Genomic DNA, 13,185 nt, shown 5'->3' with positions numbered 1-13,185 from the left:
TCCCACCAGCTTGAACTCAGGACCTTGTGCTTCATTACTTGCCATTTTGAGCAGAACAAACGGGAGATGTAAAACCACTTTGCGATGTTCAAGGAGCATCAGGCGTGAGTGTAAATGGAAGGACGATGGCAAGTGCTCCCCGCTTGTGCTTCAAGGTAACCCCAGCCAGCGTGCACCTCCTTCTTGCAAATGCCATACAATATTTTTCACTCTCTGCTGGAAGAAAAAGCTGCCCTAAGAAAAGCAGAATGAGGGCTGATGTTTTGAAAGGTGTCCAAGAGTAACAAAACTTAACTCTCCAGGGCTGAGTTTCGCCTCTTGTGTTTCTCAACCAGGGTGGTTGAATGTGTTACAGACCTATCAGAAAATTTGCTACAAATGCACAAATATTAATCTACAGCCATTTCCTTTGCTTTCTTAAACATGAATGAGGATTTTTGTCTCTTTCTCCCTCCATAAATTGTTCATGGTCAGAGGGGGCATGTTCCGTGTCAAAGTCTTGACCGCCAGGATCAAACAAAAAACCCTTGTGAACTCAAAAGTGGAGACAAATAAATGACTGACTTTTTTTTTTTTCCCCTTTTGCCTGGAGTTAAACCTTTTCTCTGTCAACAATATTGACTTTGTTCACTTGGAAGGAAACAGAGAGAGAGAGAGAGGGGGAGATTTCTCTAGATGCTGCACAGAAAAAAACATTTTGGAAGGAGGAATGAAAAAAGACAGAGGTTACAGGAAATGGTAGACATTTTTTGTTGAATTAAACCATTAGGAGTGACCCAAAAACCAACGGGAAAGAAAGGAAACAACTGGATACATTTAGGTCACAAGAACCAGCCAAACGGGGAGCTGAAACCAATTATCATAAATGAATGTTTCTCTTTTATTCATGACCACCGTGTATGCTCCCATGATGCTCTTTGTCTTATTATAAAAACAGATGAAACTATTTCATTTTGTTCTTATACTTATTAGCTAATGCAACTTTTGGGCAATTTATCAAACACTAACACATGTTGTGATTAATAAGCTCAGAGGATTAATCATGGCTAAAGCCCCTTAAAAAACAGAGGACGTTGGGTCCTTCTTAAATATATGTTTGTGCAGGATTATGTAACTTAAGCGGTGACATCTAGTTATGATGCATATTCATGCATTTTACATGCCGAAAGATCCTTGAAACCATATGTTCAGGCAAGCTATAACTACAGTAACTTCCATTTCTATGGGACTTTGCCCTGTAGCGTGGGCAGAGCAAGCCCTGCTCGTGGTGCACAGAACCCGCTCCCCCACCGGCATCGGGGCAGGGGAGCAGCGTTTGGGGTTTGGACTATCACTGCTGGGCTTCAAACGGGAGATGTCACAGTTGCTGTGGACCAGGGAAAAAAACCTGGCTGCTCCTTTTTAGACTCTTTCCCAAGGGTCTTGCTGCCCCCTTGAATCCAGGTACCATCGGGGGGGGAGGAAAATGACATTAAACCTGGCCATAGCAGCTCTCGGCATCTTTCTTGCTCCCACTAACCCAGCGCAGCCTCTAATGAGCCATAACTGGCTCTTAAGTGCCCCTAACCACTTCACTGAGGTTAGAATAAATTTCTAGATGGGGAAGAGGAAAGGCAGAGGCAGCCAGCATGTCCCGCAGCCTCACCAAAGCGCAGAGGAGCCGGCTCCATGCGGTGGGAGGCAGCTCCCGGGCTGGGAGAGCCTCTGCAGGGGCGGCAGGGCGAAGAGCTGGAGCTTTGCTTTAGGGTGGTCTGCTCGATAGGGAGATGACCACAGTTTGATGTAGAGGGGACCAGGGGAGTATTTTCCACCGGAACAGTTTAGCATTGTGGAAGCAGATGTCACAGGAGTTTGAGTGCCCTTTGCCATGGGCAGTTCTGTGTGTCTGCAGTGGGGAGAGGTGGGGGGAAGTGATCACTTTGGCATGGGTGGGCTGCATTGCGTATAAGTATCTCCCAACAGAAGCTGAACAGAAGCATTGAAAAGGCTTGCTCTGGCCTGGCTGAGGCACACTGTTAAAAGAGTGACATGAAATATTTGAGAACATTTGTGCTTCATTAAAAATATATACATAGATACATATTTTTGACTTTGCACCCCAGCTCCAGGCAAGACCAAATCTTAACATCCTCGAATGTCGCATGGGATGGAAAGTCCATTGTTTGATTGCTATAAAAATGAAGAAATGCATCCCCAATTCTAAGCTCCAAAGTACAGTAATGCAGTTCACTGAGGCTCCCCGTTAGCAGTCTGTTCTGCTCAGCAAGCTACTTACTGTGTCAACATCCAGTTGACTTCAGCAGGAACAAAGTATGTGTTTAAGTGCTTTTATTGACTAGGGAGGGACTTAAGCATGTGTTTAAATGCTTTCTAGAACTAAGACATAAATGCTTGATTCTCAAAGCCCAGCAAAATAATGGGGCTGGTCTTCAGTTGAGCATAAATTCTAGGGCGTGCTACAGGAGCAACTGAGTGAAATTCTATAGTATGTGTCAGACCAGATTTTCATAACGATCCTAAAACCTCTGCATCTCTCCATAGACTTCAATGAGATTTAGATCTCGCCCTTTAAAAAAAAAGAAAAAAAAAAAGGGAAAAGAAAAGCAAAGCCATTATCCTCTCTGGTCAAGGCATCTGAATAAACTGGTGCTTGCTCATGAATAGCTGGGGAATGGAATTCATGCAAGTTTATGCAGCTAATTTGTCAACGTTCAACAAAATATGCAAAAGGATGCTGCCAGGACTGCATGTGTGGAAATACTCTAGCATTTAAAAAGAAAAAAAATCCATCCCTAGACAACACCTGCTGGCATTTTCCACAAGGACAAGATATTTTGCTATGCCTCTCACATGTCAGCAAATTAAATTTTTTTTCTCCCAACCTAATCCTAGTGAAGTGGTTTTTTTTTTTTTTCCCCTAAAATAGATGCATGCCACCAAAATGTTTTTGGTGTGTCTTAACAACACATTGGCCCTATGAGCTACATTTCTTTTGGGGAAGATAGACGACCTTCTTTTACTTTGAGTTTCCAACTGAGATCGCCAGAAAAAGAAAATTAAAAAGCAGGCTTTTCGTTTTCGTCTTTCGGCAACCCTGATGTGGTTGCCGAGGCATTGCTTAGAAACACAAACATTACAGCACATATGGAAGTCTACTGTCGAGTGGAACCGAGTCCTAAAGCAACATGTTAAGTCGGAAAAATTTATGTTCATGCTAAAGCAGCAGTGTAGTAATTGGTTTCAATGGAAGTAAAAGGAATGCTTCAGGGATGAAAATGGCTCACTCCCTTGGATGCAAGTGCAGGAATTCAGACCTACAGTCTGGGATGATTGCAGGAAGAGGAAGTTGTTTTTATCAGTGAGAGCAAATCAGGCTTGCGGCGACTGTACTTCTCTGTGTGCACCTGCATCTGTTTGTGTAGATGCAGCTTTCTTTCATGCGCCCATTTATGCACACTCAAAATACCCATTTTTGCCCTTTGGTTGGATGTAAATGAGGCAGTTCCAGGCTTGCTGAGGGTGATGGACGTGCAAGTCCGAAATCTTGCTTTGCCAAGACAAGCCATTCAACTCTTTTCAGGGGACTTATCTGGGTTGCTCATTTAGGTTCCCTCTGTCATCAGGAAAAGAGAGATAAGTATGCCCAGGCAGTGATTCATCTTGACTGTTTTAGGATGGTCTGAATCATCTCATAAAGGTGCTTTCTTCAATTGATTCAAAAGAGAGCCTGGAAAACTCACTTAGACAAGATATGTTACCTTAAAGCAAATAAATCCACGTTATGTGGTTCCTCCCTTTGCACTCCAGTTCACAAAAAGCTCTTGGCATCTTGATCGCACGTCCAGTTCAATACCTAAATATCTTCAAAAAGCCCAAAATACCCCTAGTTCCTCGTAATTACGTGCCTCAGTTTCTCGTTTGTGAACTTGAACCTCCTTATCTGAGGAGAACAAAGTAAGGCTAAATAAGGAAGACTGCAATTTTTTCAGATATTAGGAAAATTCATGGTTTAAAAATATTTCAGACACAGAGCTTCTAACACCATCAAGAAAAAAAAAAAAGACAACAGAATTTTTATTGCTGCTTGGGTTCATGTGCCTGCAGTCTCAGCATTTGCTAGTCAATGGACTAAAGTACTTTTGCAGATATAATTACCTTGAAAATGACTGTTTGCCTTTCTCCACCCGCAGGGAGGCTGCCCATCTAAAGATTCCCATGTTTTGGAGTCTAGGGGGGGGACACTTTGTGGGTTGTGGGCCCAGGATCTAGCATGGTGGTCAAACACAGGTTTGAGTGTGGAAGACGTTGGGGAAAGGAACCTGTCCTGCCCTTCACCTGGTCCCATCCCTGAAGCACCCAGCACCACCACTGCAATACCGAGGGCAGGATAAAATGCACAGCTCTGGCTGCTCCTCATCCCTACGGCATCATGTCCCCAGCCTCAGCGGAGCTGAAAGTGTGTGGTACCTGGGTTAGACGTGCCAGGTAACCCGAACCTGGGCTAAGCCCAAGACAGGGCAGCGGTGGGGAGCTGCTGGGGCAAAGGCAATGGGTGTCTCGGCAGGAGAGAAGGAGGTTTTGGGGACCTAGCATGCAAATCCGTTGAATCCCGGTTTTATCAGCTTGCCTGTTCAGGGAATAGCTTGCTTTATTAAGTTGCTTATTGTTTCAGGCCTACAGCTAATCCTCTAAGAAAGTCATTTCTGTTGCTCGTGGCTAATACCCCATCCTGTGTTGAGAGTTTTATCAGAGCAGGATTGCTGCTTAGTCAGTGGCTGCTTTTCAGCCAAAGAAACATCATGGGTTCTGGATTATTGTGATTTTTTTTTTCTTTTTTTAAATCTAGATGATTATTTAGATGTCATTTTTGATGTTCAATTCCTTGATTTTGCCCAATTGAGAAAGCCACCTATTTATCTGAAAAACATTTTTGGAAGCCTGAAGATAACCACGTCGCTCCCATGGTTAAAATGTTTTATATAAAACTTGTTATTACCATAGATCAATGGTATATGTACAGAATATGTTACAATGGGGCCTGTGTTAAGGATTTGTCAAGATTTCCATTATAAACCACTATTTTCAAGGGTTTATAACTCAGTCATAAAAATTCATTCCAAGCTAAAACTTGGCAAACAAAATGTCAACCCAGGAGAGATTTTCTTTTACCAGATTTGCTTTAATGCTTTAAACTGATTTGTCTATTTTAAAATTATACGAGTGCCCTGTTTTATAGACTTTCTGTGTATACAGGGTGCGTGTGTGCATGTGTGCTAATATAACACACATACCAGGGAAGAAACAATGTTAAAAGCACATTAGTGCAGCCAAACAGAGCCCCCAAAACCCCACAAGGTTAAAAATGGGGTTGGATTTGCAATTTGTGTAATCTTAAACATTGGGATGCCAACTTTGGGCTAAGTCTTCAACTGGCGACTTCAGCCAATCAGGGCTCATCTACAATAGCTGAGCTTCTGTCCCTTCCTGACATCACCCAATGCATGGCATCTCCAGGCATCTGAAAGGCTGCTGCTGAAAATCGGTGCAAGTCTTGACACTACGGTGAGGGGCAGCTAGAGAGGACCTAGGACCATCTCAGGGCACCTGGTGTGACAGGGAGGAGATGTTCAGCTGATCTCCCATCCAGTGGTCCTGGATCCTGGCTGCTCTTGATGGTCAACGGGGAGAGGGAGGTGTGACAATTAGGCGCTAGTATTAGATGATTGAAGCACAGCTCTCTGTTTCGTCCCTGTGGTTAAGGAGCCAGGATTTGGCATCACTGGGTGGTAGGTGGCCTGAGCTGCTCATCACTCTTGAACACAGATGTCATTGCCGACACCTACATTTGTCCTAGGTGCCATGGTAGGTGGTCCAAATATTCCTTCCCTGGTGCACTGGCTTTGGCTGTGATAGATGAAGTCTGGCTCATCCCGCTCACAGCCCAAAGCCCTGCATTTACAGCAGTGCCTGGGGGAGAGGAGGACATGGAGCTGGGCTTGCAAACACCCAGCCTGAACCCACGCAGTTGGACAGGCAGAGGAGAGGCAGATACACCTCCAACAGATATTTTGGGCATGGTCTAAGGCCTTAAGCCTGCCCCTGAGGGAGTTGATTTCTGTCCTTTGCCCACAGAGAGAGTCTCAGGTGACCATGCTCCCAGCTTGTGTGCCTCAGCTGGCTGCCCAAAAGCTAGAGGAGATGAATCCAAGCCTTGGCTTTACGCAGGACTGAGCTTTAGACATGGAGGGTCAGACCAGCTTCTCTCTGTCTGGAGGGAGATGCATGAGTCTTGAGTCTGGCATCCTTCCCTGGTGCACTGGCTCCCTTTCTCCTGGAATCCTGTGGTGTGAACTCATTCTCATGATAAGACTGGGGTGTTTTGTCGTCTCCAAGTGTCACTAGGCTGTGTTACACTCTCCTCCAGCAGCTCCCTCCTGGCTCTTGTGTGGAGCTTGATGTTGAGTCCCGCTTGCTCACAGGTTTCCTTAATTGAGGGCAGAAATAGGTTCCCCTTTCTGCCATAAATCCAGCGTACACACAAACACACTTGTAAGATATTTAGAAAAGCTCTACTCTGCGTATCTTAAGTTTGTGTGTGTGGAGTAAAGAAAAGCAATAAAGAGCCTACATTATACCACATGTGTGAGCAAAGGGCTGTGGTTAACTCCCTTCAGATAGATTTCAACCAGGGCCCCTTTGTAACAGCCCCCAGAAGACTACTGAAAAGTCGGCATCCATAGTTTTAAATAGGTTCATTTAAAAAATAAATTGTATTAGGGCCTTTCCCCCCCCCCCTCCGCAAACCAAATACACAAGTGACACAAATAAGGAAAACTGCAGCTGGTTGTGGCTTACGCTGGGTAGCCAGCTTCTCCTGGCACGCTGGGGACATCAGCGGTGGAGCAGGTCTCCTGCAATTAAGGTGCTTGTGGGAGGATCGCCATGGGTGTCTCTGCCTAGCGGTCCTGCTGCACTGGGAGAAACACATGGTAACTTTGTGGTCAATGCACTGGAGAGGGATGATGTTGAGTAGGTTGGTGCACGTGTTTTGGCCGGTTATGGGATAAGTAAAGCCTTGACCTAAATAGGGGAGAGGGGAGTACTACAACCCCTGTGCCCTTTTTCCTCCCTACGCCTGCCTCGCCTTCCTTTTGGTTGGGAGGGATGACAAGCTGTTGCCTTCTCTGCCCCTCACATCACTGAAGATGATGGGGTCCTCTGGGCAGGGGCCTTCGCTGCCTTTCCTGATGCGCTTGTGCTGCATCCAGCTCCGTGTATCTCCGTGGTGTGCCTGCAGACTACCGTGCCACAGCTACACACATTGCTGCAATGCGTCCAGCTCTGAGCACACAGGAGATTAAGGGACATTAATAAGAATCAGATTGAGAATAAAGTGAGTTGACAATTGGGCTTTGATTTTCCGAAGTGCTTTTTGGATGAAAAATGGATTATCCTTTTTTTTTTTTTTTTGGATGAAGTTTTGCACAAAGGATGACACTATTTGCATTGGCACCTTTTCCAGATCAGCCCCCAAAACACTTCAAGCCTAGGATTGTCAATTTTTCACTTGTCAAAAAACCAAAACAAACCAGAGTAGAAATAACGGGTTTGGCTTTTGCTTTGTGTGTTGTGAAAAACAAATAAACAAAACAAATATTTTTCTAAGTTTTTAATGGAAAATCAAATTCCCATTCTTACCACAGTTGCTAATTAAGCAAGCTAAGAGGAGGACGCTATGCCCAGGGACATGCAGCCTTTCCTTGTAGCTGGTCAGACTGTTTATGAGCATGATAAATGTACCTCAGATGTGTCTCCATGTTGTTTTATTCATCGTTGATGCCAAAGAATTAAACTATTGGATCAGTGGAAGTGAGATCTCACTTTTCTGTTGAACTCAAAGTCAGAAATAAAACAGTTTTGCAGAGAACAATATAGCCACAGTGGAGGGATCCAGGTCACCTTTTGGTGAATTTAAATGAGTTCTTAATGAAAAGGGGAATACATTTTTCACACATTCCTCTGCATTAAAGAGGGGTCAGAGACTAGCATCAAGGTGAGCCTAAACTTGGGAAAGACACAAAGGGAATTCCTGAGCTGCCTACAGAAATGTCTCTCTAGTCTGCCAGGAGCCAAAACGCTACTGCTGGAAAAACAGCAGGCAGGGTGGAAATCTGGGTCCAATGAAGGACCAGCAAGGGAAGCTGTGGAGTGGGGTTGCGCAGGGGGAAAGATAAACAGCATCCCCCCATTGGAACGGTCAAGCTTATTACAGAGATGAGGCTGGTGGTGGGCGTGAATGGGTTTAGCCAGATGGCAGGGACCAGCAATCCTGTCCCCCATCACTGAAACGTACTAGCATCCATCACGCATAAAGATGTGATGCTTTTGAACGCTGACTGTTAGGATTTAGAAAAATTGTGTGACCTCGGGCAAGTTACCAAGTCTTCCATGTCTCAGTTTTGCCATCTGTAAAATGGGCTGTTACTCAAAGGGAATTGCTGTGAGGATTAGAAATGGGGGTGGACAGGGCAGCTTGTCTTACCTGAGAGCTAATTTTTATTTATCTGTCTGATGGAAATTTTAAATGCCAATGGATTTTTTTTTTTTTTTTTTTAATATATGGGCCATTGCTAAAGGAATAATATAGAGCTGTCATTTGTATAGTGATTTTCTGATCTGTGGTGTTCCTCAGAGATGTTCCTAGGCAGGTTTAAGCAATGATCCTGCAAAAATGGACTTCACTCGTGTGGCTTTACTCAGGTGGGAAGGCTGCAGCAGGACCGGGGGCTCAGCTGTGCTGCTTGCTGCAGCACTCACCTCCGTATCGCAGTACCTTTCCACGGCATGTGTACGGGGAGCTGCGGGGCTGCCCCGGGTGTCTGACACCGCCGCAGCCACACCTGCAGTGCCCAAATTCTCTGCTGTGGGAATGGTGCCCTCCCTGGGCGATCCTGGGTCTCTCTGCTCCTGACTGTGAGCGAAGGATTGAACTGCAATTTCACTGGTGGCCTGGAGCCAAAGCACTGTTGTCAGCAGCTCCATGCAGACCGGCGTTGGACCTGTGGCATGATGATGATGTCCCTCTCGTGCCCCGATGCTGCTCGGCTGGACCCATGGTACCTCCGACACCACAGAGGGAAGCTCAGCCCCACTGTGTGGGGCCAGGGGTGGCAGAGGTGCAGGCAGGCTGTGGTGGACAGCCCTTCTGGGGCTCCAGGGCGGAGTAGTGGTGGGTACCAAGTAGAGAAGCATCTACAGAAATAGGGCCTGGGTTTGTTTTGCATCTTGTTCCTAAATTAGGTACGTAATTATGCTAGGCTCTTTCTAGCTTTAATAAGGGACAAGCATCTCCAGAGGACAATTCAGACCTGAGCTGTCTATAGCTCTCCCTTGGTGGGGAAAGGGGCCCAGTTAGGTTCCTAATTTAAGCTTCTTGGTTGAGAACCTCACATTTGGTGCAAAAACTCTCAGTTTTGGGATAAGCATAAGAAAACATGTTAAATCCTGCAGATATCCCACATTGCTGATAGTACCCAGGAGAGTTATCTCCCCTGAGGTAGACAACTGTCCTCTCTCCCCGCTGTAACGTGTCTTCTGGGGGGGAACTGGGGATCCGTGGAGGTGAACGGTGCTGAGCTGCCTTCCCTGTCTGAGGACCTGGTTCTTTTTCTATTATAACATTATTTAAAAGGCGGGGCAGGGAGCAGTGGGGAGACAAGGAAAATATTTGTGTAAGAAAACTACACTTTAAAAGACAGCTTAAAACTGGGATTAATAAGTCTGCTTTTATGGAAGCATTTCTACATGTTGTAAAACATTTTTAAAAACATTGTAAAAACTACAGAGTTTCACGTTAAGTATGGCTGATTTTCTTTATAGAGCTGACCTGCTTCCCAGAGGTGATGTATACACACCATATGACACAGGGGTTGCTAGGGTAGACAGTGTTTTTACATTGATTACTGTAGTAAATAATAATGTAAAACTGTGTATAAATAGGGAGTTCAATCCAGAGCTGCCCCTGGGGTTTGCAGTTCTTTACACATGGCCCATTTTTCATCACTTGTGTGATTATTTTATTTTATTTTTTTGGAGGAAGAGGAAAAGGGGGAGGGAATGTGCTGGGTTCTTTTTTTCTTTCTTTTTTTTTCATCTCGAAGAACATCTCCTCTTGGGTCAGCTGTTGAGCAGAGGCCCAAAATACTGGTTAACGCTGCAGGGAATTTGTTCCCTCGGCAATTCAGGAGTACAGAGAAAAACAACAAGAAGCAGCTGAGGTTTCCAGAGGTGGCCAAAGAGAAGTGGATGGATGAAGTGCACTCTGTAATTCAGAGACTCGGGGAGACACAAGAATATTATTCAAATATCCCAAAGGAGCGGCAGCCAAGTGAATAATCTGTGCCCCCTGCCTGCCATGGGTAACATATGGAGTGGCAGGCTTAGACTGCGGAGAGGTGGCTTTCTATCCACCAGAAAAACTTTTTAACTGAATGGACAGTGAAGCGCTGGGAGCAGGCTCGTGGGTGTCTGTCTGTCTGCTCAGGGGTGAGCCCCACCACTGGAATATGCCCATTGCCACAAGCAGCTCTGGGCAGACAATGATTTTAGCTCCCCTTTGATGGTGACACAATTAATCACCCCCTAAAAATACGCTCTGACTATATTGCCCCTTAGACAGGGCTTGTTCCAGCTGGAGGGGGGGTGGAGCAGAGATGAGGACCTTCCTGGCTGGTCTAATAGCCTCTGTCCCTGGTGAAGTTATTGGCCACCACTTAGCGCAATTTGTTTCATTTTGCAATTATTCTTCAGGGGAATTTTTATAAGCTCCTGTAATAAGTCACTTCGACTGGGTTCCAGAGAGGAAGTGAACTGCATTAGAGACAGAGGCATTACCCTAGTCTCCCCTCTGCGCTGCCTCAGAATCTTAACGTGGTGCTTTCCATAGTCCCGCATACGTGTGCATGGAGGGCTATATGGAAGACTGTGGGTGTGCATGTGTATGGATATATATAGTCCTATATATGCTTTTTAATATATAGATATGTGTGTGTACTGTATATGGAAGTAAGGATCCTCAGGTTTTGGGGCTGTGGAGCACAAAATACAGCTGAGCTCTCCAATGTTGCTGCTAAGGAGAGATATACCAGTAGAAACCAGTTGCTTCCTGGCTTTCCTTGGCCATGACTGGGCACACGGCCCAGTGCTGCCCATCTAGTCTGTCCTTCGGAGGTGTAACCCCGGTCTGCACCATGCTGCTGTTGCTCCGTGCGGGACCGGAGGTGCTTAAGTGCAGGTGCTCGTGTTTCCAAATCCATGGCCGTGGCTAAGCTCCTGCTCTCCAGTCTGCATCTCCCCCTGAAGTGCTGTGCTGTGAGCTGGCTTTTCCGAGGGAGGCTTTCAGGTTACTGTGGTGGAGCTGGTCGATATTTAGTGGATATCACAGTTGGCTGCTCTCTCGGACTTTCCCGCACGGATAGAGATGTCAGGCTCAGCCAGCTCCGTGTGGATGTAACGCAGACACAAGCATCTCGCAGGCCACAAACAACGTGCCGCACCATTTCCACATGAGCAAAAACAACACGCGTGCACACACACAATAAACATGTCACCCTATTTCCATACAGACAAAAACAATGCAAGCCTATACAACCACACACGCAGAGACGCACACACACTCCTCTTCCAGATTCCAGCAGGGCTGTGATTTTTAACTATCTAAATTAAAAACAGATACGATCCTCCAGTGGGGAGATGCCAGGAACTTGCCCCCCCGCCCCCAACTTGTCTCTCCCAAATGCATTGGGGAAAAAATATACGTGGTTCTCCAAAGGGGCAAATGGTTTCTCAGCATGCAGCGAGGTTGGGGATGGGGGTAGGGGGACACAGGGAGGAGAGGAAAAGGGAATGCACAGAATTACTTTCTAGTGGCAGAAGAATAAACAGCTTAAGTTAATAAAATTGAGGCCGAGGAGAACTATTTGGAGAGTGTGGAGGAAGTCAGGGATTAGGGAGAAAATAGGAGCCCCGCAGCAGGAAATAGTATGGCAGCGCAGCGGACCTGAAGGGAGAGTGGAGGATGGAGGACGGAGGGGAGACCTGGCCAGCGCGGCGGGGGTGAAAGCGGGGAAGGGGAGGCTGCGTGGCTCTAAATCACAGCCCTGCTGAAAGCAAGCCACCTCGTATTCATCAAAATCTGCCTCGGGAGCCAAAATCCTTTCCAAAAACGATGCAACCTATTTTAGGAACGGGTTTACCGATGGAGATTCCTTCTTTGTTTTGGGGCATGTGTAGCAGAAATTGCAAAGGAAAAAGAAAAAAGAGGGGGAGAAAGGGGAGCTCTGGGGTGCGGGGGCAATGCTAGCCCTATGGGGGGGGCACAGATTTCCCCCAGCCCTGCAGTCCCTGCCTGCACACAAGCCCCATCCGCCGGTGCTGCTGTCCCAGCTGGCAGCCGTGGGCAGCCCCTTTGAGTGACAGCCCCGGGCGCCGGGCACGTTGCTGACTTGATGACTCTTTGCAACTGTCGAAGAAGCTTAGCAGATAAGCGCACAACAGTTTTTATTATTCCAAGAGGCAGAAGACTCGCCTTAGCAAGCGGTAACAAATACGGACATTCACGACCAGGATTAGAATAAACTGCACTGGTGGGCAAGGGCCAAAGGCAGCACGGAGCTGCAGTGTAACCCAAAACCTCCACAGCTGTTTTCATTTTCCTCCCTTCAACACAGTCCCTGTGTGGTACTTCAGGGAGAATTATGAAAGTGGCGTGTAATTCAGAGAAGTAATGTCTTTTTTTTTTTTTTCCTCTTTTTTTTTTTCCCTCCCTTCTCTCTTGCTCTCTTTTTCTTGGAGTAATGAAAATTGCTGTGGTAGATCGTTTTGGATTCAAGGGAAATATCGGACTCTATTTTCCGTGGGTGAGTTAGATAACAATAGATTGGACCGGGTGCTGTGTTTGAAAGGCCCTGCTGCTCTCGCCGCCTCTCTCCATTGCTCCCCAGGCCCTGCGCAGTGACGGATGGGCAGCGGAGCAGTGTTTTCCCCCTCAGCAGTTTAAATCATAATTTTAAGAAAAAAAAAATTATAAAGGAAAAGGGGAAGAGCTTAGAAATCCTGGGCATCGTGCAAACGAATGTAGTGACTTCCGGGACTTTGGTGGCCTTAAAGGGACTTGCTGCTTTCGTT

The sequence above is a fragment of the Aptenodytes patagonicus genome, chromosome 5 (assembly GCF_965638725.1).
Source record: "Aptenodytes patagonicus chromosome 5, bAptPat1.pri.cur, whole genome shotgun sequence".
NCBI classification, from domain to species: domain Eukaryota; kingdom Metazoa; phylum Chordata; class Aves; order Sphenisciformes; family Spheniscidae; genus Aptenodytes; species Aptenodytes patagonicus.
This window is presented reverse-complemented; position numbering follows the sequence as displayed.